The 23,621-nt window shown below is 39.0% G+C and overlaps 1 long non-coding RNA gene across 4 annotated transcripts in view; it reads left to right on the forward strand.

Annotated features, from left to right (window-relative positions):
* The window catches only part of LOC132679879 (uncharacterized), a 297,655-nt gene that overhangs the window by 161,368 nt on the left and 112,666 nt on the right, over positions 1–23,621 (forward strand). The window contains exon 6 of one of the 4 annotated variants that reach the window (XR_009610376.3): positions 2,662–3,424. The exons of the other annotated variants lie outside the window; for them this stretch is intronic. This is a non-coding gene — a long non-coding RNA (uncharacterized LOC132679879). Of the gene's footprint in view, positions 1–2,661; positions 3,425–23,621 lie in introns of those variants that run through there. 4 annotated transcript variants of the gene reach the window in all.

Genomic DNA, 23,621 nt, shown 5'->3' on the forward strand with positions numbered 1-23,621 from the left:
AGAAAGAGGGAGACACAGAATCGGAAGCAGGCTCCAGGCTCTGAGCTGTCAGCACAGAGCCCGACGCAGGCTCGAACCCACGGACCCCTGAGCCGAAGTCAGATGCTTAACCAACTGAGCCACCCAGGCGCCCCGAGGAGGGCTTGTTAAAACCACAGGTTGCTGGACCCCACCCCTAGAGATTCTATTTCTATACTTTGAAGCTGGGCCTAAGAATTTGCATTTCTAACATGTTCTTAGGTGATGCTGATGCTGCTGGGGCAGACCCATGCTTGGAGGACCACTGTATTAAACTATCTGATTAGCATAAACATTATTTAGCTTTTCAGATAGATCCAGTACAAACAAGTCTGAATATATTCCCAAACACAAAAAATAACAGACAACTTCCAGAGTCAGGGCCAGTTTCATGGGTATTTAACCAGTATGGTTGCACAGGACCCTGTGCTTATAAGGGTCCTGCACTTGGTTTTTAATGTTCTGCAGTCACTCTCTTGAAATTCTTATAATAATTTGATCTTTGAATTTTGTGTTTTGTAAATGAAGTTCAATAAGACAATGGGGTGCTTGGAGGTATTGAAGCCTTGGCATGGTCCCACCTCTGGCCACCACTCTACCTCCCTGGGATGGGTTCTCACTCCCCACTGTTTGTTCCCTGACCCCTGGTGCTCCAGCCAACCTAAGGTGGCCCTCCCCAGACCTGCCCCATAACAAATCAGGCAACTACTGGTCATGTTGAGAGAAGAGGTTAGACCTGTATTCTTCGGCCCTCTAGGGGCCTGGGCATTGCTATGAGAAAGGTCAGTGTTCAGTGCAAGTCCAGAGGCTTCTCTGGATGGGGCAAGGTGGTGGTCATCCCCAATCCAGGCTGACAATACCTTAGCATCTTCCGTAGGTGACTCAGGATTCCACCATCCAGAAATGGAGACTTTGGTGGGGAAGACTCCTATAATTCTTCTGGATTCAAAATTTTCAAGTTGTTTCAGTTATTATAGCCTGATTCTAAAGGAGAAACAATTTAAGCTGAATAACCCGTCTTAAATGAAAGGTTCTACAAACTTTTGCAGATAAGCTTTGAGTGGGGAATTCCAAGGGCTTTTTTTTTAGCTATTGAAAAGTGATCACAAAGAAAAAAAGATATTTGAAATACTTGAACGGAAGTCATAGTGAGAACTTTGTTTTATCTCTGTCTTCCTTCCCACCATAACTAATTCATTTGCAGGTGTGTTTAATGATTTATGTCCATCTACATCATTTGAAGGGTACCCTAGACCACATTTCTCAATTAAAGTACATATAAATTAACTGGAGATTTTGTCAAAACATAAGTTCTGATTCAGTGGGCCTGGAATAGAGCCAAAGAATCTGCATTTCTAACAAGTTTCCAGGTGATCGTGATGCTGCTGATTGATTCTAGATCCTTGTCTCAAAATATGGTCTATGGACCAGTGGCATCAGCAGTACCTAGATGTATAATGGAAATTCAGAATATTTGGACACACCTATGACCTACAAAAAAATAATCTGCATTCCAATAAGTTCTCTGGGGGAAATTCATAAGCACATTAAAGTGTGAGAACCTCAACCTTCCAAATCATATCCTCCTCCTATTTCTTCTGCTTTCCAAGGCCACACAGATGGGAATCAGTCACTGGGACAACTGGTGACTATCCCAAGTTTATAATATGGTAGGTCTTAGGAAGGACACATTGAACTTTATTTTATTCTCTCTTCTGACTATCCCAACTATGTCCCAGGATAGCAGAATTTTTGGCTGAGGTCCAAGGCTCATTTTTAGTTTTGTTTCCATAAAATATTTGTAGGACTAACATTTTCATTACATGAAGATTGCAAAATCTGGAGAAGGGGGAATCCATAGGGAGTAATAGATTATACTTTAGAGTGGGACCAAAATTTTTCTGACCCATCAGGCCATTTCTGTGAGTAGCTACAAATTATTCATAGCCTTAGATAATAAAGTGCAGCAAAGGAAGGGCGCCCGGTTGGCTCACTCAGTTGAGCATCGGCCCAGGTCATGATCCCATGCTTCATGGGTTCAAGCCCCACATTGGGCTCTGTGCTGTTGGCTCGGAGCCTGGAGCCTGCTTCAGATTCTGTCTGTTTCTCTCTCTCTCTCTCTCTCTCTCTCTCTCCCTCTCCCTCTCCCTCTCCCTCTCCCTCTCTCCCCCCACCCCTCTACCTCTCCCCTGCTTGCAATCTGTCTCTCTGTCTCCCCAAAAAATAAAGAAACATTAAAAATTTTTTCTAAAGAAAATGCAGCAAAGGAACTCTAAAATTACTGTAATTCACTATTAAACTTTCATGCTACTTGCTCTGAGAAGGACTAGAATAGATGGTTAGGAGTACGCAAAGTCTCTAGAAACAGTCTGAATTCAAACTCTAATTTATGCCCTCTGTGACCTTGGGCAAATTACTTAACCTTACTGTGCCTCAGTTTCCTCATTTAAAACAGGATTAAATAAAGTAATAAAGCTCTTGGAACCATGTCTTGTTGTAGTAAGCTTTGCAAAGATGTCTAAATACAAACTTGAAAAGATGGCTAAATTTTAAAATTTCTTTTGCAGGGCCTCCACATTTCTGTAATTTAGGTTAATTGAATCCGATGCGTTCTGACTAGGTACACATTTTCCATTTCATTAGAGAGAAGATGAACATCCCCATAGTTACTACAGCAATTAACACATCAAGCATTGAGAAGCATGATGAAAGTGGGACCGGCAGCCATGGCCCCCAAAGATCCTAAAGGTGAAGGCTTGAATCTATCTCTCTATTTCATGGTCATCCACTAGCTAGAGGAAGAAAATTCAGAATATGCCTCCAGACTCCCACATACACAGAAAATCTCACCAGTGTAAAACCAATTTGTTTTACTTTAATACTCAGAGATTGTTGTTTTCTGAATGGTTAAGCATCAAAAGCTGCCAAGATACTGTGCAAAATGAAATTTAAAATAGCATGTTTAGCAATTAAATCTCAGTAAATTGGCTAGTATCAGTGCAATAAAGTGCAATATACAAACACTGCTTTTCCACTTAAATAAAAACCTAAGGGGAAAACCCATATAACAGAGACTCTCAGATTTCAACACCCCTTCTCCACCCAAGATATTGAAGATAGGATCAAATATATTGCAAGATGTCTGCTGCACTTACAAGCTTTTCAAATGCCTTCCCTACGAAGCCAGTTTCCCTTGTGCTCCATCAATTATTTCTTTGTTTTGCCTGAACGGTGCTTGTAAACTCCTCAAGGTGTGCTCCTGGGCAGTTATGCACATTTGAGATTTTTCCCTTCTGATCCCTACTTGGCTGTCTCTGGACCAGAACTGATTTGCAGGCAAGGGAAAACTGCTGAAAATTTCATGACATTTAGATTTAAAAAGCATATGGTAGTGGCTCAATAGGTTTGCTTACCTTGGATTAAAACCTATTAACGTTCCAGCATTTTTCCTCTCGGTGAGATTCATTTCTGACTTGCGTGTAGTGACTTGCAAAGTGCTTCATTACAGCTCAGGGGCACAACTGATGCCACACAAGCCATTAAAAATGAGTTTGTGAGAGTACAAAAAAGAAACCTTTGTAGACGAGGGCCAATTTGTTTCGAAGACGATGCACTGTGAGAGCATTCACAAAGAGGCAAGCATTATCTCAGATTCAAGCTATGCCGTTTTCTCTCCTATTTTTAAATACCAAATATAGAACTGGGAGAGTCCTTTCTTTGTGACAGCAGCTTTGGTTCCTGCCCTTATTTTCTGCCATTATAGCTCCAGTTAAGCTGTATGAACAGTCCTGTGTTTTGGGTTTTTGTTTTTGTTTTTGTTTTTGTTTTTTGCTTTGGATAAAAATACATAATTCTGTTTGGCGTCCTAAGGGGAGTCACATTATTCTCTATGCCTCAGTTTCTTTACATTCAAAATGCCTTCCTTATCAAACTCAGGATTATTGGGAGGAGTCAGGAGAGCTAATGAATATAAGTTTTAAAAGTAAAAATCAGGCAGAGAGAGCACACAGAATTATTTTTGTTATTAAAGCAGGCACACTTACTATTTGCCATTTCAAGATGCCCCCATTTTTTTTAATTGATTGCAATTTAATTTGGTTTTGATTAATCCTGTTATTTTTCCCATATTCAGCCTGGCCGCAGGCTTCCAGGTAGACAGCTTTGGATCAGGGTTTCTCAATCTCAGTAATCTTTTTTAATTTTTTTAATGGTTATTTATTTTTCAGAGAGAGAGAGAGAGAGAGAGCAATCAGGGGAGGCACAAAGAAGAGAGAGAAAGGGGGAGAGAGAGAATCCAAAGAAGGCTCTGTGCTGTCCACGCAGAGCCCAGTGCAAGGCTCTATCTTTTGAACTGTGAGATCGTGACCAAAGCCAATAGCAAGAGTTGGACATTTAACTGACTGAGCCACCCAGGCGCCCCTCAGCCTCAGTAATCTTGAGATATTGGGCTAGATAATTCTTTTGGCAGGAGTGGGGAGGACTGTCTTGTAGAATGTTTCATGGAATACTTGAACTCTCCCCATTAGATGCCAGTATCCCATATACCCAATTGTAACAATCAAAATTGTCTCCAGATAATGCCAAGTGTCCTGTGGTAGACAGAGTCACACAGTAGAGAACCACTGCTTTTTGGAGTTAATCAGGCTGGTATTGTCACTGGTTGCATGTATAGTAAATGGAGAATAACAAGAACAGTTTAGCAAAATCTATAGAAACCAGTGGGCACACTCCAAGAGCATTTCACAGTTTGTACAGTGCAGATATTAACCAAACCTGAATGCTAATAGTAGTCACTAAAACCCAGAATGAGGCTGAGGCTTTCAAGAGAAATTTTAGAGTGGAATTTGGAGGAGACAGGAAGGTACTTCAGAAGGATCCCCTGAACTGCAAGTATACATCTATCTAATAATAGGAAATGCCTTCCCATTCCAGGGGCCAGAAAAAGAGGGAAAAAAGTACCTGGGACAGAGCTGGTCAAAGGGAACATGCAGACAGAGAGCAGAAAGGGTTTTCATGTTGCACAGAGAGTTACTGAAAAGGAAAGAGGGCTGGGCAAAATGATATGTGGAAAATAAAAAAGCAAGAAGAGTGGAGAAAAGGATGAGAGAAGGAAGGGCAGGAGAGAAACAAAACTGACAGTGGACATAGAGGAAAGAAAAGGGGGGAAAGCCAAAAAGATACAAAGATATAGTTAATTTCTGAGCTTTCCTGGACCCACCTGAATCTCTGCTCTAGCCTCCCCACTGCCACTGTGGCCTTGATCAACTTGTACCTACCTTCTTGCAGGCTACTCTGCCCGTTGGGTCAGGCAGTAAGGGGCTGACTGGTCAAAAAAGAGATAGGACCTACTGCTCTGCTCAGGCTTCAGTCCACATTCTGCCCTTTCCCCATTCAAATCTAGTTGAGTCAATGGCTGGTTCCCAATGCTAGCCATGTCCTAGCACAATATCAGGTGCATCCTAAGCACAGAATGGATGTGATGATGGTATACAATCCTTAGTCTGACCTTCAAGGCCCTCCAGGTTTTGCCTTCACCCTGCCTTTCCAATGTAGACCATCCTCAATTCTGATATTTCCCAACTGTGTTTTCTAGCAGCTTGGTGTATGACATTAATTTCTCTTGTGATTGCTCAACCAGGATTGTCTCTCCTACATGAAAGTGTGACACAATTTGTAACTTCTGTAGCATTTAAACACATGTGATGGTTCATTATGGAATTTGTGTACATTTTGCCCTTCCTACTAGAGGGTTAGTTCCTGCAGGGAGCACATAGAATATATTAAGTGCTAACTAAATACTGGATGAAGGAAAGGGAGGGAAGAAGTTGAGTCTAATGAACCTAAGTGCTAATAGAGGGGAAATAGAAGAACGAATAAGGAAAAAGGGAACAGAAGAAGAGGAAATTTAAAGTGTATTTCAGAGTATTTAAAAAAATTGTATCAGTGTCACTGACCTCTGTTGTTAAAAACTCCAAAAAAAGTGAAGATAAAAATGAAGGTGTTGATAGTGTTAAATAATACTTATTTTAAAGAAACCAGAGATATTCTTAAAATAAGAACTTTAAAAACTTGATGTATATTCCTAGAAAAACACTGGCAAAAATCACTTCAATAGCAGTTTCAGAGACATAACAATTCATTTACCTGGAAATCACTTATTTAGTGACCTCAGCTATCTCCCCAGTTAGTCAAGGACAAAGCAAAAAGCAAAAGAGAAAGGCCATTAAAAGAGACACCCTAAGTTCAATAGACTAAAACTCAGGTAAATAAATCCAGGATTAGAACGTATTTACCCTCTTTTCACACAGATTTCTATTAAGAATGTGTAGAAAATATTTTCCACCTGATAGGTAAATATGTCAGCTTTAGAAAGTATAAAAAGGAGTCTCTGAAGAATGTGTGGAAATCAGGAAATGATGACTAACACCAAATACCTACGATCATTGCCTCAGCCTACCTTCAGAGGCTTATCTCCAGAAAAGCTGCTTCCTACAGAAAATGAGACCATGGAAAGCAAGCTTAAATCCAGAGAAGCTAGCCATAGCTAGATAGATCATCTGAACTGCTCCAATTTAACAAGTATCATATACCTTTCTGCCAGTCTCCATGTGTTTGAATGCTCTTCAAGGCCTCCTGCATGTAGACTTTACCCCTGCTGTTGGGTACTCTTCCTCAGACCCTTAGAGGAAAGTCCATGCCTCTACAGCTATGTTCAGCTGCCTGACTTCATGTGACCATACAATCAGACACAGATACAGGGGCCTGGATGTAGGCTTGAGACTGTAGTTCTTGGCTGGCATACCTTGGTGGTGGTTACAGCATGATAGAGGAAGAGAAGCTAGAAAAAAACAAAAACAAAAGCAGCATACCTAGAAACCTAAAATGGCAGAGGAGTTAAGAGACATTTAGACTCATCTAAGTACTTGAAACCCAAAGATCCTTACTGAGATACTTTATTTAAGCAACAACAACACTCTCAAAAACCAAAGAGAGAATTTTTTTTTAATATTCATTTATTTTTGAGAAAGAGAGAGCAAGCAAGGGAGGGGCAGAGAGAGGGGGACAGAGGATCTGAAGCAGGCTCTACAGTGACAGCAGAGTCCGATGTGGGGCTCGAACCCACAAACCATGAGATCATAAGCCGAACTCAGATGCTGAGCCACTCAGGTGCCCCAGACAAGGAGAGAATTTCGAAAGTAGCAAGACAAAAAAGACTCATCACATATAAAGGAATCCCAATAAGGTCATCAGCAAATTTCTCAGCATAAATCTCGCAGGCCAGGAGAGAGTGGGATGATATACTTAAAGTATTCAAAGAAAAAAGCTGCCAACCAAAAATACTTTACATGGCAAAGTTGTCCTCCAAAAATGAAGGTAAAGACTTTCTAATACTCTGATACTGTAATGGTAGTAAACTACTTTGAGTGCTAAAATACAGGTTAAAAGATAAAAGTGATGAAATAACTATAGCTACAATATTTTGTTAATAAATATATAATATAAAAAGATGTACATTATGACATCAACAACATAAAGTAGGGTAGTGACAAGTAAATCTGTAGAACTTTTTTATGCAATTGAAGCTAAGCTGTCAGCTTAAAATAGAGTGTCATAACTATAAGATATATAATGAAAACACTGTGGTAATTACAAAGTAAGTAAACATAATAGAAATGATTAAAAAAAGAATCAAAGCAGGCTACAACAAATCATTAATTGACAAGAAAGACAACAAGAATGGAAGAAAGGAACTACAAAACAGTCAGAAGGCAGTTAGCAAGATGACGATAGTAAATCCTTATCTACCAATAATTATTTTAAATGATTATCTACCAATAATTATTATCTACAAATAATTAATTATGCTCAGGGGTGCCTGGGTGGCTCAGTCAGTTGAGCGTCTGACTTCAGCTCAGGTCATGATTTCATGGCAAGTTTGAGTCCTGCATCAGGCTCTGTGCTGACAGCACAGAGCCTAGAGCCTGCTTCAGATTCTGTCTCTCTCTGCCTCTATCCCACTCACACTCTGTCTCCCTCTCAAATATAAATAAACATTGAAAAAAATTTTTTAAATAAATAAATGCTCACATTCTCCAATTAAAAGATGCAGAGTGGCTGAATGGATTTAAACAAACAAAAAAACCCAAGACCCAACTATATGCTGCCTACAAGAGACTCAAACTTTAACAACACTCCTAGACTGAAAGTGAATGGATGGAAAAAATATTCAGTGAAATGGAAACCAAAAGAAAGCAGGGGTAGTTTTACTTATGTCAGACAAAACAGACTTCAAGTGAAAAGCTGTAACAGAAGACAAAGAAGGTCATTATATAATAATACAGGGACCAATTCATTAAGAAGATATAACAATTTAAAAAATAAATACACCTAGTATAGAAGAATCTAAATGTATTAAACAATTATTTACAGATCTGTAGGCAAAAATAGCAATGCAATAATAGTAGGGAACTTCAGTACTCCACTCTCAACATGGATAAATAGATCACCTAGACAGAAAACCAGTAAGGAAATAATGGACCTGTACTATAGACTAAATGGACCTAACAAATATACACAGAACATTGTCCAACAGAAGAAGAATATACATTTTGCTCAAACACACATGGATCATTCTCCAAGAGAAATCATATGTTAGGTCATAAAACAGGTCTCAACCAATTTAAGAAGATTGAAATCATATCAAGTATCTTTTCTTTTTTTTTTTAAGTATCTTTTCTGACCACAATGGTATGAAACTGGAAGTAAATAACAAGAAGAAAATTAGAAAATTCATAAATATGTAGAAATTAAACATCAATCACTGAACAACTATTGGGTCTAAGAAGAAGTCAAAAGGAAATAAAAAAAAAATGACTTGAGACAAACAAAACTGAAAGCACAACATTCCAAAACTTATGGGCTGCACCAAAGCAGTTCTAAGAGTGAAATTTATAGTGATATACACCTGCACTAAGAAAAAAACTATCTCAAATAAACAACCTAAACTTATACCTCGAGGAACTAGATAAAGAACATACTAAGCCCAACATTAGTAGAAGAAAGGAAATAAAGATTAAAGCAGAAATAAGTGAGATAGAAGCTAGTAAGACACTAGAAAAATCAATGAAAATAAGAGTTGTTTTTTTTTAAAGAAACAACATTGACAAACCTTTAGCTATACTTACAAAAAAAGAGTCGACTCAAATTAATAAAATTATAAACAAAAGAGGATACAAGAGAATACATTACAACTAATACCACTGAAATACAAAGGATCAAAAGAGACTACTATTGACAATTACACACCAAAAAAATTAGATAACTTAGAAGATATGAATAAATTCCTAGAAACATACAACTTATCAAGACTGAATCAAGAAGTAATAGAGAATTTGAACAGATCAATATCAAGCAAAGAGATTGAATCAATAATGAAAATTTCCCCCAAAAATAAAAGCCCAGGACCAGATGACTTCACTGGCAAATTCTACAGTACACTGAAAGAAGAATTATTACCAACCCTTCTTAGACTCTTCTAAAACAATGAATAAGAGGAGGCACTTCCAAACTCATTTTATAAGACTAGCATTACCCTCAAACTCCAGCCAGACGAGGACACTACAAAAAAAAAAAAAAAAAAATACAGACCAGATACATAAACTCAGATATATACATATAGATATATACGCTCACCATTAAATTAGAAAAATATGGTCTATAATTATTAGACCACACAATTATTATGTGGATAGACAATTGTGTATTAAGTCCCTCTTTGTACCAGTGAGATAGGTAGAAAAACTAAGAAATTATAAGATATGAGATAATGTATGTTAATATTATTTGGAAAAGCACAAATAGTCCTCAATTTTCACCATTCCTGGAAACCAAGTCATAAAGATGATCATGTTTCCCACTAGAAAAATGAAATAATTGGTAGTTGCATTACTGACCAAATATTCAGCAGCAAGGAAACCATAAATATGAATGACAACATGTTTTAACCATCAACTATAAACTCTCAAATTGTTTAAAACACTAGGCTGATGCTTTAATCCCCAGGAAAAAATATGTTGAAAGGTATGGCTTATCCTCAACAAGAAAACTCTCATCAAAATAGATCTGTAGTCAGAATAAATGAATGGATCAATAAATATCTGTTGTGTTAGGCATTATGATTGTTGCTGAAAGAAATTTGAAAGATGACTTCTACCTTAAAGAGTTGACAGTTGCCAAAAGTCTGCTAGAACTGATACATGAATTCAGCAAAGTCACAGGATACAAAATCAATGTACAGAAATCAGTTGCATTCTTATACACTAATAATGAAGCAACAGAAAGATAAATAAAGAAACCGATCCCATTCACAACTGCACTAAGAAGCATAAAATACCTAGGAATAAATCTAACCAAAGATGTAAAAGATCTGTATGCTGAAAACTATAGAAAGCTTATGAAGGAAATTGAAGAAGATATAAAGAAATGGAAAAACATTCCATGCTCATGGGTTGGAAGAATAAATATTGTCAAAATGTCAATACTACCCAAAGCTATCTACACATTCAGTGCAATCCCAATCAAAATTGCACCAGCATTCTTCTCGAAGCTAGAACAAGCAATCCTAAAATTCATATGGAACCACAAAAGGACCCAAATAGCCAAAGTAATTTTGAAGAAGAAGACCAAAGCGGGAGGCATCACAATCCCAGACTTTAGCCTCTACTACAAAGCTGTAATCATCAAGACAGCATGGTATTGGCACAAAAACAGACACATAGACTAATGGAATAGAATAGAGACTCCAGAATTGGACCCACAAAAGTATGGCCAACTAATCTTTGACAAAGCAGGAAAGAACATCCAATGGAAAAAAGACAGTCACTTTAACAAATGGTGCTGGGAGAACTGGACAGCAACATGCAGAAGGTTGAAACTAGACCACTTTCTCACACCATTCACAAAAATAAACTCAAAATGGATAAAGGACCTGAATGTGAGACAGGAAACCATCAAAACCCTAGAGGAGAAAACAGGAAAAGACCTCTCTGACCTCAGCCGTAGCAATTTCTTACTTGACACATCCCCAAAGGCAAGGGAATTAAAAGCAAAAATGAACTATTGGGACCTCATGAAGATAAAAAGCTTCTGCACAGCAAAGGAAACAATCAACAAAACTAACAGGCAACCAATGGAATGGGAAAAGATATTTGCAAATGACATATCGGACAGAGGGCTAGTATCCAAAATCGATAAAGAACTCACCAAACTCCACACCTGAAAAACAAATAATCCAGTGAAGAAATGGGCAGAAAACATGAATAGACACTTCTCTAAAGAAGACATCCGGATGGCCAACAGGCACATGAAAAGATGCTCAATGTCACTCCTTATCAGGGAAATCCAAATCAAAAGCACACTCAGATATCACCTCACGCCAGTCAGGGTGGCCAAAATGAACAAATCAGGAAACTATAGATGCTGGAGAGGATGTGGAGAAACAGGAACCCTCTTGCACTGTTGGTGGGAATGCAAACTGGTGCAGCCACTCTGGAAAACAGTGTGGAGGTTCCTCAAAAAATTAAACATAGACCTACCCTATGACCCAGCAGTAGCACTGCTAGGAATTTACCCAAAGGATACAGGAGTACTGATGCATAGGGGCACTTGTACCCCAATGTTTATAGCAGCACTCTCAACAATAGCCAAATTATGGAAAGAGCCTAAATGTCCATCAACTGATGAATGGATAAAGAAATTGTGGTTTATATACACAATGGAGTACTATGTGGCAATGAGAAAGAATGAAATATGGCCCTTTGTAGCAACGTGGACGGAACTGGAGAGTGTTATGCTAAGTGAAATAGCCATACAGAGAAAGACAGATACTATATGTGTTCACTCTTATGTGGATCCTGAGAAACTTAACAGGAACCCACGGGGAAGGGGAAGGAAAAAAAAGAGAGGTTAGAGTGGGAGAGAGCCAAAGCATAAGAGACTCTTAAAAAATGAGAACAAACTGAGGGCTGATGGAGGGAGGGGAGGGTGGGTGATGGGTATTGAAGAGGGCATCTTTTGGGATGAGCACTGGGTGTTGTATGGAAGCCAATTTGACAATAAATTTCATATATTTAAAAAAAAAGTTGACAGTTTCATCAGGGACATTTACATAAGTAACTGCAATGCAGTGTATGAAGGAAGGGTTTAGTACCAGAAGTATGACAATAACAGCCAGCATTTATTGAGCACTTACTATGTACATGGCACTGTTTGAATTGTTTTATCTAAGTGAACTCATTTAATACTCAAGTCAGCTTGCAAGGTAGGTACTCCTATTAGTTCCTTTTTACAGATGAGAAAATTGGTAGTGGAGAGTGGTTAGATCACACAACTCAGATGTGGTAGAGGCAAAATTAAACCCACACAGTATGGCTCAGAACCCACATTCTTAAAACGATCCTGTATTGCTTCTCAGAAGAAGAAAGCTGTATTAGCTCAGAAGAAAAAAAAAACTTAATAGATTACTTTTAGTTGGTAAAAAATCTAAGAAGCCTTTCTGAAAACATTGGAATTTGTGTTGGAACTGGAGGAACATACAGCTCTTGAATTTGCAGAAGCATGACGGATGGCATTCCCAGTGCACAAAGTCTGGGAAATGAGAAATTGTGAAGCACAGGGCAAGTTTTTTACCCACTCCTTTTACTGATCTTTATTCAAAGAATGGAGTATATTTTAAGAATGCCCCTCACTTGTACCTGCCTTAGATCCTCTAAATTGGTGATTGGCATCCCCATCGACCTAGTGCCTAAGAGAATTCAGAACAGAATCAAAGATTTCCTTCACCATCCCCAGCACCTACCATTCTTACCTACAACACATCCCAAGTCCTCTCCCTCTCCCCCTTTCTCTTCCCACTATCATTGCTTCAGGGTAAGCCCCATGACTCCCACCTACACCACAAAGTAGCCTCCTGCCTCAAGTCCCCATTTTCAGCCTCAAACCCTTCAATCCAGTCTTCACATCAGTGCTAGAGTATCTTTCTAAAATGCAATCTGATTAAAGTGCTTCCCCACCTATAGGATAAATCCAAATTTGTTATTGAGGCATTAAAATCCACTTGTGATCTAGCTGCTACCTAGCCACATCTTCTGCCATTTGCCCCTGTATTCAGCCACACTGAACTACTTATTCTCTGAATAGGTACATGCTCGCTACGGACAGCTTTCTCACCTAAAAATCCTTCCCCATCCATCCCTACAATCCTCAACTTCTAAGTCTACCCTGAAAATTTCTGTTCAGGTGATTCAGCCTGCGTTCTTCCTCTGGAAGTCTTCAATGACCACTCAATGCAGGACAGGCATTTTTTCTAGGTTCTTGAGCCTCTATTTCCCACATCATATTGTAATTGCTTTTACATGTTTCATTATTCACCAGACCATAAACTTTACAGGCAGGGGCTTTGAGACTTGTTCTTACCTGTATTTCCCAGTGCTCACCCCATGTTTGGTAAGTAAGTGAATGATTTATTGGATTCTAGAATTCTAGGATCATGGATACATACCCAGCCCCAGCCTATCTTATCCACCCTCTTCTTTAATTGAAGGCTCATCACTGTTTCTATTCTGTCTTCTTAAACCAAATTAAGATAGCAAGATAATTACACATTACTGATAATTTCTGGTATCTTTATGTTATCATTTTTAAAACTGTAAGAGGAAGGAGGTGGTTTAAAATGCTAAAAAACTGGTTAATCCAGATTGAAGAAAGAGATCTATACATTTAATTTAAATCCAAGGTGTGCTGAACCTTCAAGAACTGTCAGTGACATCTTCATCTCAAAGGGAGTGTCAGAGTTAAACATAATATTGTTTGACATACAGATTCTGTTCATAATCTGATGATATAAGTTTGTACATTTTTTTATATCTGTCATTCTAGTTACTTACTTTAATCTTTCCATTGATTTTCCTATAGTATCTGCTTTTTGTTTGCTTTTCTTCCTCCTTGACTAACTCAAGTGCAATGGACCCACATCCTCAGCTAAGCAGCTGCAGGTCTCCCTGTCCCTCTTTGCTTTTATACTGGGGTTGCTCTTTCTCCTCTGAGGCAAAACCCATAGATAGCTTCCTGGAACTTCTCCATCCCCCAGCACTCAGGTCCTACTTCCCTCTTGCCCCCAAGCTGATTGATGCGGGTCCTGCTTTGGAGTTGTTAGTGATGGCTTAGTGATAATGGGACTACTTCCTAGTAACATTAATAGTAGCAGCAGCAGTAGTAATAGTTAATGTTTTTGGAACATTTGCTATGTTCCTGACACTCTGCTAAACAATCATCCTATGGATAGTCACTATTGAATTCTCATAGCACTCCTATGAAAACTAGTGAGTGGAAGAACTCAAAGAAGCAGCTCCTTAGTAAAGCTTGTAAAGGGCAAAGGTGAGAAGGTGTACACCTCCCTCCCCCTGATCTCAGGTTCTCCAGCCCTTCTTGTCCTCTTGCCACCTGTCTCCCTGCTGGAACATAGATTGAAAGAACTGCTACTATGGCCACTGCCCTCTTTCCTCTGCATCTTTACCTCTTCACTTTGCCAAGAGCTCCTGACTCCTGTTGCTTTTTATGCTGACCCTCTTTTCAGATCTTTGGCTCCTGATCACAGGTGTATCTCTGAAAAATAATGGCATTAAAACAACAACCTTTCATCATTACCTTTTTTCAAAGAAACAACACTTTTAACATCTAACCAGTTAGAGTATCAGGTTAAGGGATATTTTGTTCAAATGGAACAGATTGACTTCTATGAAAAATATAGACTAGACTGATCTCCCAACAAACTCTTACTGCTAAAGCAATGTGGCCTCCACAACCTCAACACTTAGATACAGGCTAAACTTGGAACCAACTTACGAGCTTCCCAGTACTAACTGGCCCTGCTGCCTGTCCTGCCTGAGTGATGCCTTCCTTCATCCCTCACATCTCAGTGAACTCAAGACTCGGAAGAGATTTAAGTAGCTCCTCTTCTCAAGGTAATAATCCTTCACTGGGATCACCTCCCCATGCTCTTGATTACATTCATTCTTCAGAGAGTTAACCATTCATTTTATGAACTACTTCTGGGCCTTATACATACTTCTATGTTTTTCACATTATTTTGTGGCCGTGATTTGTCACCTCCACTGGACTCTGAGCTCCTTGAGAACAAAGGTCCTATCCATGTCATCTTTGCTTCCCCAGTGTCTAGCACATAGTAGGTCTTCAATATGACTAATGAACAGACTGACCCCTCACAGTAGAGAAACCAGCTTTTAATAAGTGGGAGACACAGAGCTCAATAAAGTGCTTTGCAGAATAATTTTATTAATAATTTCAACATGGCAATCATTTTTGAAACACAATTCTTAAATTGTCTTATTTTCAGTATTCAGTAGGTAAACAGATTCAATGCCTAGATCTCCCCCTTTCCCACTGATGCCCCATAGCAAAACAACAAAACTACAGACCAGGGGATCCTAATAGGGACATTACCCTCCACCAAGGACAGTGAGTACAGACTCTCACCAATCACAACACCAGGGAGAGATTTGCTAAGTCATTAATGATAAGTCCATGTGGAATTAAAACTGTCTTGTTCACTTTGGAAGTCCTCAGTACTTCATATGTAATCAAATAATATGGATAGGTAATGGATCGGTTAATTATGTTAGCAGAAATGTGAATGTCCCATTTTTTGAGAGGGAAATAGTCCTCAGTATTTTTGCTTGGAAGTGGTGAGCAGGAGAGGAAAGAAGATAAGACAGAAATGAGCTAATGGGTATATCTGATGCTCAGTGTTCTCACCTGAAATAAAGAGCAACTCCAGCCTGTCCTGGCCCTTCATGCAGGTTTCTCTAAGACATCCAGATTGACCAGAGGCTGTCTACACTCTGTGGCCCAGAGTTGGTACTTTCTCAATCCGTAAGTCAAGAAACATGAAGGAAATGCAAATTATGAATTGTCTCTTTCGTCCATCTTCTCTTCTCCTTGACTTCTTATCTTCCCTGTTTTTCATAGCGCCTTAACATTTATTCTTCATTCAAGTTCTAGAATTAAGTATTTGTGTCTTAAATACCACTGGATGCATTTCAGAGTTCCAAACATGTGTCCGGCCCTATTCTAAGCACTAGGTACACTATGATAAAGAAAACAAAGGTCATAAGAAAGGTCATCCCTAATTTCTTTCTTTTTTCTTTTTTAAATTTCTAACAGCTGCTTTGCAGTGTCGAACAATTTATTTATTTTTTTATATAATTTATTGTCAAATTGGCTTCCATGAAACACCCAGTGCAAATCCCAACAAGTGCCTTCCTCAGTGCCCATCGCCCGCTTTCCCCTCTCCCCCATCCCCATCAACCCTAAGTTTGTTCTCTGTATTTAAGAGTCTCATGGTTTGCCTTCCTCCCTCTCTATTTGTAAGGTTTTTTTCCCCCTTCCCTTCCCCCATGATCTTCTGTTAAGTTTCTCAAGATCCACATATGAGTGAAAACATATGGTATCTGTCTTTCTCTGACTGACTTATTTCACTTAGCATAATACCCTCCAGTTTCATCCACGTTGCTTCAAATGGCCAGATTTCATTCTTATTGCCAAGTAGTCTTCCATTGTATATATAAACCACGTCTTCTTTATCCATTCATCAGTTGATGGACATTGAGGCTCTTTCCATAATTTGGCTATTGTTGAAAGTGCTGCTAAAAACATGGGGGTACATATGCCCCTATGCATCAGCACTCCTGTATCCCTTGGGTAGATTCCTAGCAGTGCTATTTCTGGGTCATAGGGTAGTTCTATTTTTAATTTTTTGAGGAACCTCCACACTGTTTTCCGGAGCGGCTACATCAGGTTGTATTCCCACCAACAATGCACTAGGGTTCCCATTTCTCCACATCCTTGCCAGCATTTATAGTCTCCTGATTTGTTCATTTTAGCCACTCTGACTGGAGTGAGGTGATATCTCAGTGTGGCTTTGATTTATATTTCCCTGATGATGAGTGATGTTGAGCATTGTTTCATGTGTCTGTTGGCCATCTGGATGTCTTCTTTGAAAAAATGTCTATTCGTGTCTTCTGCCCATTTCTTCACTGGATTATTTGTTTTTCGAGTGTGGAGTTTGGTTAAGTTATTTGTACAATTGGATACTAGCCCTTTATCCAATATGTCATTTGCAAATATCTTTTCCCATTCCATTGGTTGCCTTTTAGTTTTGTTGATTATTTCCTTTGCAGTGCAGAAGCTTTTTATCTTGATGAGGTCCCAATAGTTCATTTTTACTTTTAATTCCCTTGCCTTTGCATATGTGTCAAGTAAGAAATTGCTGTGGCTGAGGTCAAAGAGGTTGTTGCCTGCTTTCTCCTCTAGGGTTTTTATAGCTTCCTGTCTCACATTCAGGTCTTTCACCCATTTAATGTAATCCCAATCATAATTGCACTGGCATTCTTCTCAAAGATAGAACAAACAATCCTAGAATTTGTATGGAACCACAAAAGACCCCAAATAGCCAAAATAATACTGAAGAAGAAAACCAAAGCAGGAGGCATCACAATCCCAGACTTTAGCCTCTACTACAAAGTTGTAATCATCAAGACAGTATGGTATTGGCACAAAAGCAAACACATAGACCACTGGAATAGAATAGAGAACCAAGAATTGGACCCAAAAATGTATGGCCACCTAATCTTTTTTTAAGTTTTTTTAAAATATTTATTTATTTTTGAGACAGAGAGAGACAGAGCATGAACGGGAAGGGTCAGAGAGAGAGAGACACATACACAGAATCGAAACAGGCTCCAGGCTCTGGGCTGTCAGCACAGACCCCGATGCGGGGCTCGAACTCACGGACTGCGAGATCATGACCTGAGCTGAAGTCAGCCACTTAACCGACTGAGCCACCCAGGTGCCCCAACTAATCTTTGACAAAGCAGGGAAGAGTAACCAATGGAAAAAAAGACAGTGTCTTTAACAAATGGTGCTGGGAGAACCGGACAGCAACGTGCAGAAGAGTGAAACTAGACCACTGTCTTACACTATACACAAAAATAAACTCAAAATGGATGAAAAGTCATCCCTAATTTCATGGAGTTTCTATTTGGTGGGGGAGACAGATAATGAGCAAGGAAACAATACGTATACAGAATTTCAGACAAATACTATGAAGACAGTAAAGCACAGTAAGGGAATAAACAGTCACTGAGAAGATAGGATAGGGCCACCTTATAAATATAATGGCCAGGAAGATGTTTTGAGGAAGTCCCAGTGCTAAAAAAGCAATGCTTCTTCCGCACCCAAGCAATCTTGCACAAAGACATTTATTATAATCAAAGAACCACTCTCAGTTATAATCCCCTTTAGGGAAGGACTTATGTCAACACACAGTGACATATATAGAAGATGTTCTGTAAGTGACCATTGCCTAATTAATTTTCTTCTGATGTTCACTTAGGAACCTATTAACTAGAAAAACCATTGGGTTGTTCCAATGAATCTCTGAGAGCTGTACAAGAGAGTTCATCAAAGATTTACCCAAAGTGCTGGACACCCCTGACAATGTGTTTTACTTTCTTTCACCCTAAATGCTCTTCACCCACTGGGATATTATCTGTTGACATCCAACATCTGTTGTTCATTTTCGAACACTAATCCCTGTGGTGTGTCCTTTGGGTGATCAAGCTTACTCTGAAGCTCGCTATAAAATATTCAAGAAGATTGGGACTCTCCTATTTTTCCATTGACATTTTTACCCCTCCTTTGATTTCAGCTTGATTTTATTTTTCTTTTGCTTCCCTTCCCACTATTTTATTTCTTCAGGTAAGCTTTTTTCTTTTGTGTGTGCATGCCACAGCCTTGGCCATGTGCTTTCTAACTTACAAAAATCACAGAATTTGAGCGATTTTTTTCTTTAAAAAAGCCCATGTACTAGCATCATTTTAATAGAAAATAAAAATTTTAAAAGGTCAAATCTGTTTTCCTGGGCAAGACATGTTTTTCATATTTAGAGTCTATCAAGAGTTGTACTTCTGAAGCCTGTCATAAATTCCTAGGTGTCAGGAACCCCTCCCTCATCAATGCCCTTTGAAGTTAGGAGTTTAAACCAAGGATAATAAAAATAATCATGCTTATATTTCTACTTGTCCAATACACTTCATTCCAAGGCATAAGAACAACTTTCAAGCAAACTCTACAACCACTTTTTCTCACTGATAAATATTATTATAAATAAGTAGCCATAAAGGTATGTTATCCTGCCAGATACACAAGAAAAGCTGTGCTAAAACTGAGATGAAAATGTTTTCATGAACTACTTCTCTTATACTTTCCCTCCTACTGCTTCTAAAAACCCCCCATCCCATCTCCCAAATTTTCTCTGAAGTGGCTAATTACGATATGTAAAGCCTCTCTCTTCAAATTATTTCAATAACAATGCACTGAGATTGTTAACTAATGTGTTAAAAAGTCTACAACAGAATGGTTTCATTTGGAAATATGATTTGTTTGACATCCTCATCTTTCCAGATGTTATGAAAGTTTCCTTTATTCACCAAGCCAAAAAACTGGAATATATAAATGGCTTTGTAGTTGGCAGGTAATTTTGAAATAGTTTACAAGAATAAATTCACAGAATAATAGTGAAAGTGTTCTTTCTCTGAATATTTCCTTATATCTTCTAAATCTCTGAAAATGCCAGGAGAAACCTTTACTATGAGCACAGTGCTCCGAAGGTAACTCATTCTTCACTTCTGGTACATTTCTTTATCTTACAGGGTGGATAAGAAGACTCTTCCTAAATCTTCAAAATCTCTAGTCTTATAGCCAACAAATTAATCAAAACCCATATGCTATCTAGTGAATCTGCCCGGGACATCCCGATCCCGGGCAGATTCCTTAGTCTTCCATTTGCTCAACAGTCTAAATATTGAGCATTTCAGGGATTTCCTGGAAGGGAGGTCTGCTGGACTGAGAAGCAGAGGCCCTTTCACATTCCAGCTCCACTCATTTGGATCCTGGTAACTTTCATCAAAATCTCCTTTTGTTCCCTATTTGTAAAAGAAGGATTCTTAATGCCCTTTCCTGTTCTAAAATTATAATTTGTTCATTTCTTGAAAGTCACCACTGGAAACCAGCAAGCAAAATGACAGAGGATAAATTAGCCACCCTGTATGTCCTCTAGTCCCATTTTCACTTGGGACTCCCACCACACCTCCTCACACAAATTAAGACAATGGGGAAACTCACATCTTACAGATTTTAAGATAAACTGAGGCATATTAAATATTGTAAGAGTTTATTTGAACTCAAAATTCAATTGGAATCAGGCAGTGCTAAGCCAGAAGTGGTTAGGAGTGTTCTGCCAACAGGAGCCAGAGAAAGACTTATATAGAGAAAGTGCAAAATCAAATAAAGGAAATTATTTGATTGGCTTTAACTTAAAGCGTAGCTGGCTGGTTGTGATTGGTTGCCCTCTCCGTTTTGATTCCATAACTCTGAGTCACTTATAGGCTTACATTTTGGCTTACTTCCATAGCCACCATGGCATTAGAACAATTTCAGGGGTGCCTGGGTGGCTTAGTCGGTTAAGCATCCGACTTCGGCTCAGGTCATGATCTCACAGTTCGTGAGTTCGAGCCCTGTGTCGGGCTCTGTGCTGACAGCTCAGAGCCTGGAGCCTGCTTCACATTCTGTGTCTCCCTCTCTCTCTGCCCCTTCCCTGCTCATGCTGTGTCTCTCTCTGTCTCAAAAATAAATAAACATTAAAAAAAAAAAAAGAACCATTTCAATATAATGGCCTCCTTGTTTAATTATCTTAATGTGCAGAAAGCATTTTTATCACCAAAGGAAGGGAAGTCCGAATACACAGCCACTACTAATTCCATTAAAGTGGGTTCATGAACCAGAGAGAACATTTTTAATGTTCCTAACAGAGAGATCAGCTTTTCAGATCATTAGAGAATGCTTCCACTTGGAGGAAGATTTAGGTTGCCTTTCTCCCCCTGTAGAGGAACAATTTGATAGGTCAGGGAAATTAATTCAAGTGGTCAGAGCAAGGAGTTTCCATGTGTGTTCATGGTGAAGTCTTGTTCATGAAACACTTCCCACCAGCCCACCCTTTGGGTCTGTTTGAGCACTGCTACATTCTGATTTCCTCCTTAATGTGGAAAACCTATGTTTCCGATTATATTCCCAAACTTGGCATGAACTAGCAGTGAGTTAACACATTGCAAAAGAGTTCTGTGCCAGGCGGCCATGCAAGCTGAAGCCCTTCAGATCCAATGTAGCAACCCCAGGAAAGGGTTTGGCTCTCTGGCTACTTCTGCACCTACCCTCCAAACTACCTCTCTGCAGAGCAGTACTGAGGGGCAGGCTCACCCAAGGCCTCCCCACTGCCTGCCCCCCACTGGCCTTTCTAAGCTGCCCTGTCTCTCACTCTGCAATGTCTCCCAGCTTTGTTCACACTGCAAATTTCATTCCATTAGCATGTTGAAGCCTCCTCCCAGATTATTAATCAAGATGTGAAGATAAAACCTAATCCACAGTCCCTCAGCTACAAATGCTCAGAGCCAGCCTCATTAAACATATCTGTCAACGATAGATTACACCAGCCTTAGGCCCCAAATTGATTGGAAGTCAGAGGGAGGTGTGCAAAGCATTTGGTTGCACAATATAGCTAAAAGAAAAAACTCCTTTTAAGGTGTGGCCAATTAACTCCACTTAGAGATAACTATAGGCTATATATTGTTTTATAGGTTCTTTTCTTGAGTTGTTAACAGCAGCCAAAGAGATGGGGAAACAGATGTAGAGGGCTGGGAAACAATAATTCAGGTACTGTGTGTGAAAACCTGAAAATCATTATGAATGGGAGTAAAGTAATATGCCATATTGGAAGCAAACCTAGCGAATTCCTGCGTGGATTCAAACACTATTTCCTTGTGTCAAAAAGAAAAAAAAATTGTTGAATTCTGTTAAAGTGCTTAAAGTCACAGTTCACTAAGGTTCTTATCTATCATCCTGTCGTTAGCATCCTCACCACCATCCTCAACATGATATACTTTGTATTTACATTGGGCTTTTCAAGTTCAAAGCACAAAGCAGACACATCAGGCAATTAATCACCTTAAGGGATCTATGTTGGGTGGAATGCTTTCCCAGCGAACGCATTCCTAACATGTCGCTAGAGGATCCACTCAGCAGGAGTGTTCCTGGCCTACAATTTGATGTCATATGTTGGCATTTTGTCAAATTTCAAATATACATTTTTACCTATCAAACTGACAACCCTATTTTCTGAATCAAAAGAAAAGTGATTTTACTGATCTTTTAGCATTAAGAATCACTCCTCTCCATTTGGGTGTTACTGAGTAGTAGTCACATTTTATACACATGTAAAAGAGAAGGGGAAAAAAGATGGAAGAAATAAAATTAAATAAATATATTAATTGTTTTTAATGAGAAAGTGAGTGATCAAAAAAAGTAATTAAATCTGAGGAGATTTATAATTGGAAACAGATGTAGATGTGAAACTGGTTTGAAATAAGCAAAGGGCTCCAGACATCTTCCAAGAATATGTTTTAATACATAAACATGTAACAGCACAATAGCTAGGCCAAAATTGCCCAATTTCAAAACTTCACCTGTGTTTCTTAAGTAAGTTTGCTTTTTATTCTTGGAGATTAAAATGGAAAAGGAGGGTTTCCCATATTTGAGCTGTTTATTAACAATTCTTTATTTATGGTGGACAGTAAAACTAGGCATATCTGTTTCGCTTTTCTGTCCTGGTAGGTTTCATATTCTGCTTCCAATTCCCATGCCCCCGTGGTGTTCTATTTGAATTTCCAATGCAGCAGAGGAAATGGTTTCTAAAATATTAAAATCCTGTTTTCATTGACTTTCTTTACGCTTTGTGACCACATTTCTATTCAGATCAGGTTGCACAGCTTTTAACTTTGCCAAGTCTAAATTTAAGAGCAAATGCATGGTACCCCCCTAAGTGGATAGCTCTTATAACAAGGGAGAAGCAGTCTGGAAATTGCAGAGAAGCCAGGCTGGTAGGTGACACACACCCCCCCTTTTTTTTAATGTTTACTCCTGTTTTCAGACTTTTTGAAACTGTTTCAGGCTACAACTATAAACAGAGGCTCATTGGGAAAAAGACACCAAGAAAGTGGTGTCCAAGAAACAAACTTGGCTGGGTTCAGTTTGCATGGAAAACAGTCACTGCTACGTCCCCAACCCTCACCCCAGCTTTTGTCTCCTTACCTCCACTCTTGTTTTCCTTAAGTCCCAATTCTATGTAGGAGTTCTTTTTATTGTGTCTAATTCTAGGTCTTTATTGCTTCCTTGCTGAAAGCCAAGCAATACAGTCTAAAAAACGAAGCTGACCGTTCTCTTTGAGGGAATCAGGTCCTAACACCTGGCATGGCCCCTCAAGAAAAATTCTTTGAGAAATTGAACCTAGGGCCTCTCAAGTCTGCCTCAGGGATTTTCCTTGCCCTCCCTAATAGTGACTCTCACTATAAAATTATAGTTCTAATAATGAGTGCTTATACATTACTTTATAGTTCATAAAGCATTTTCATATCTTC

Source organism: Panthera onca, chromosome A2 (assembly GCF_046562875.1).
Source record: "Panthera onca isolate mPanOnc1 chromosome A2, mPanOnc1 haplotype 2, whole genome shotgun sequence".
Taxonomy (NCBI): Eukaryota; Metazoa; Chordata; class Mammalia; order Carnivora; family Felidae; genus Panthera; species Panthera onca.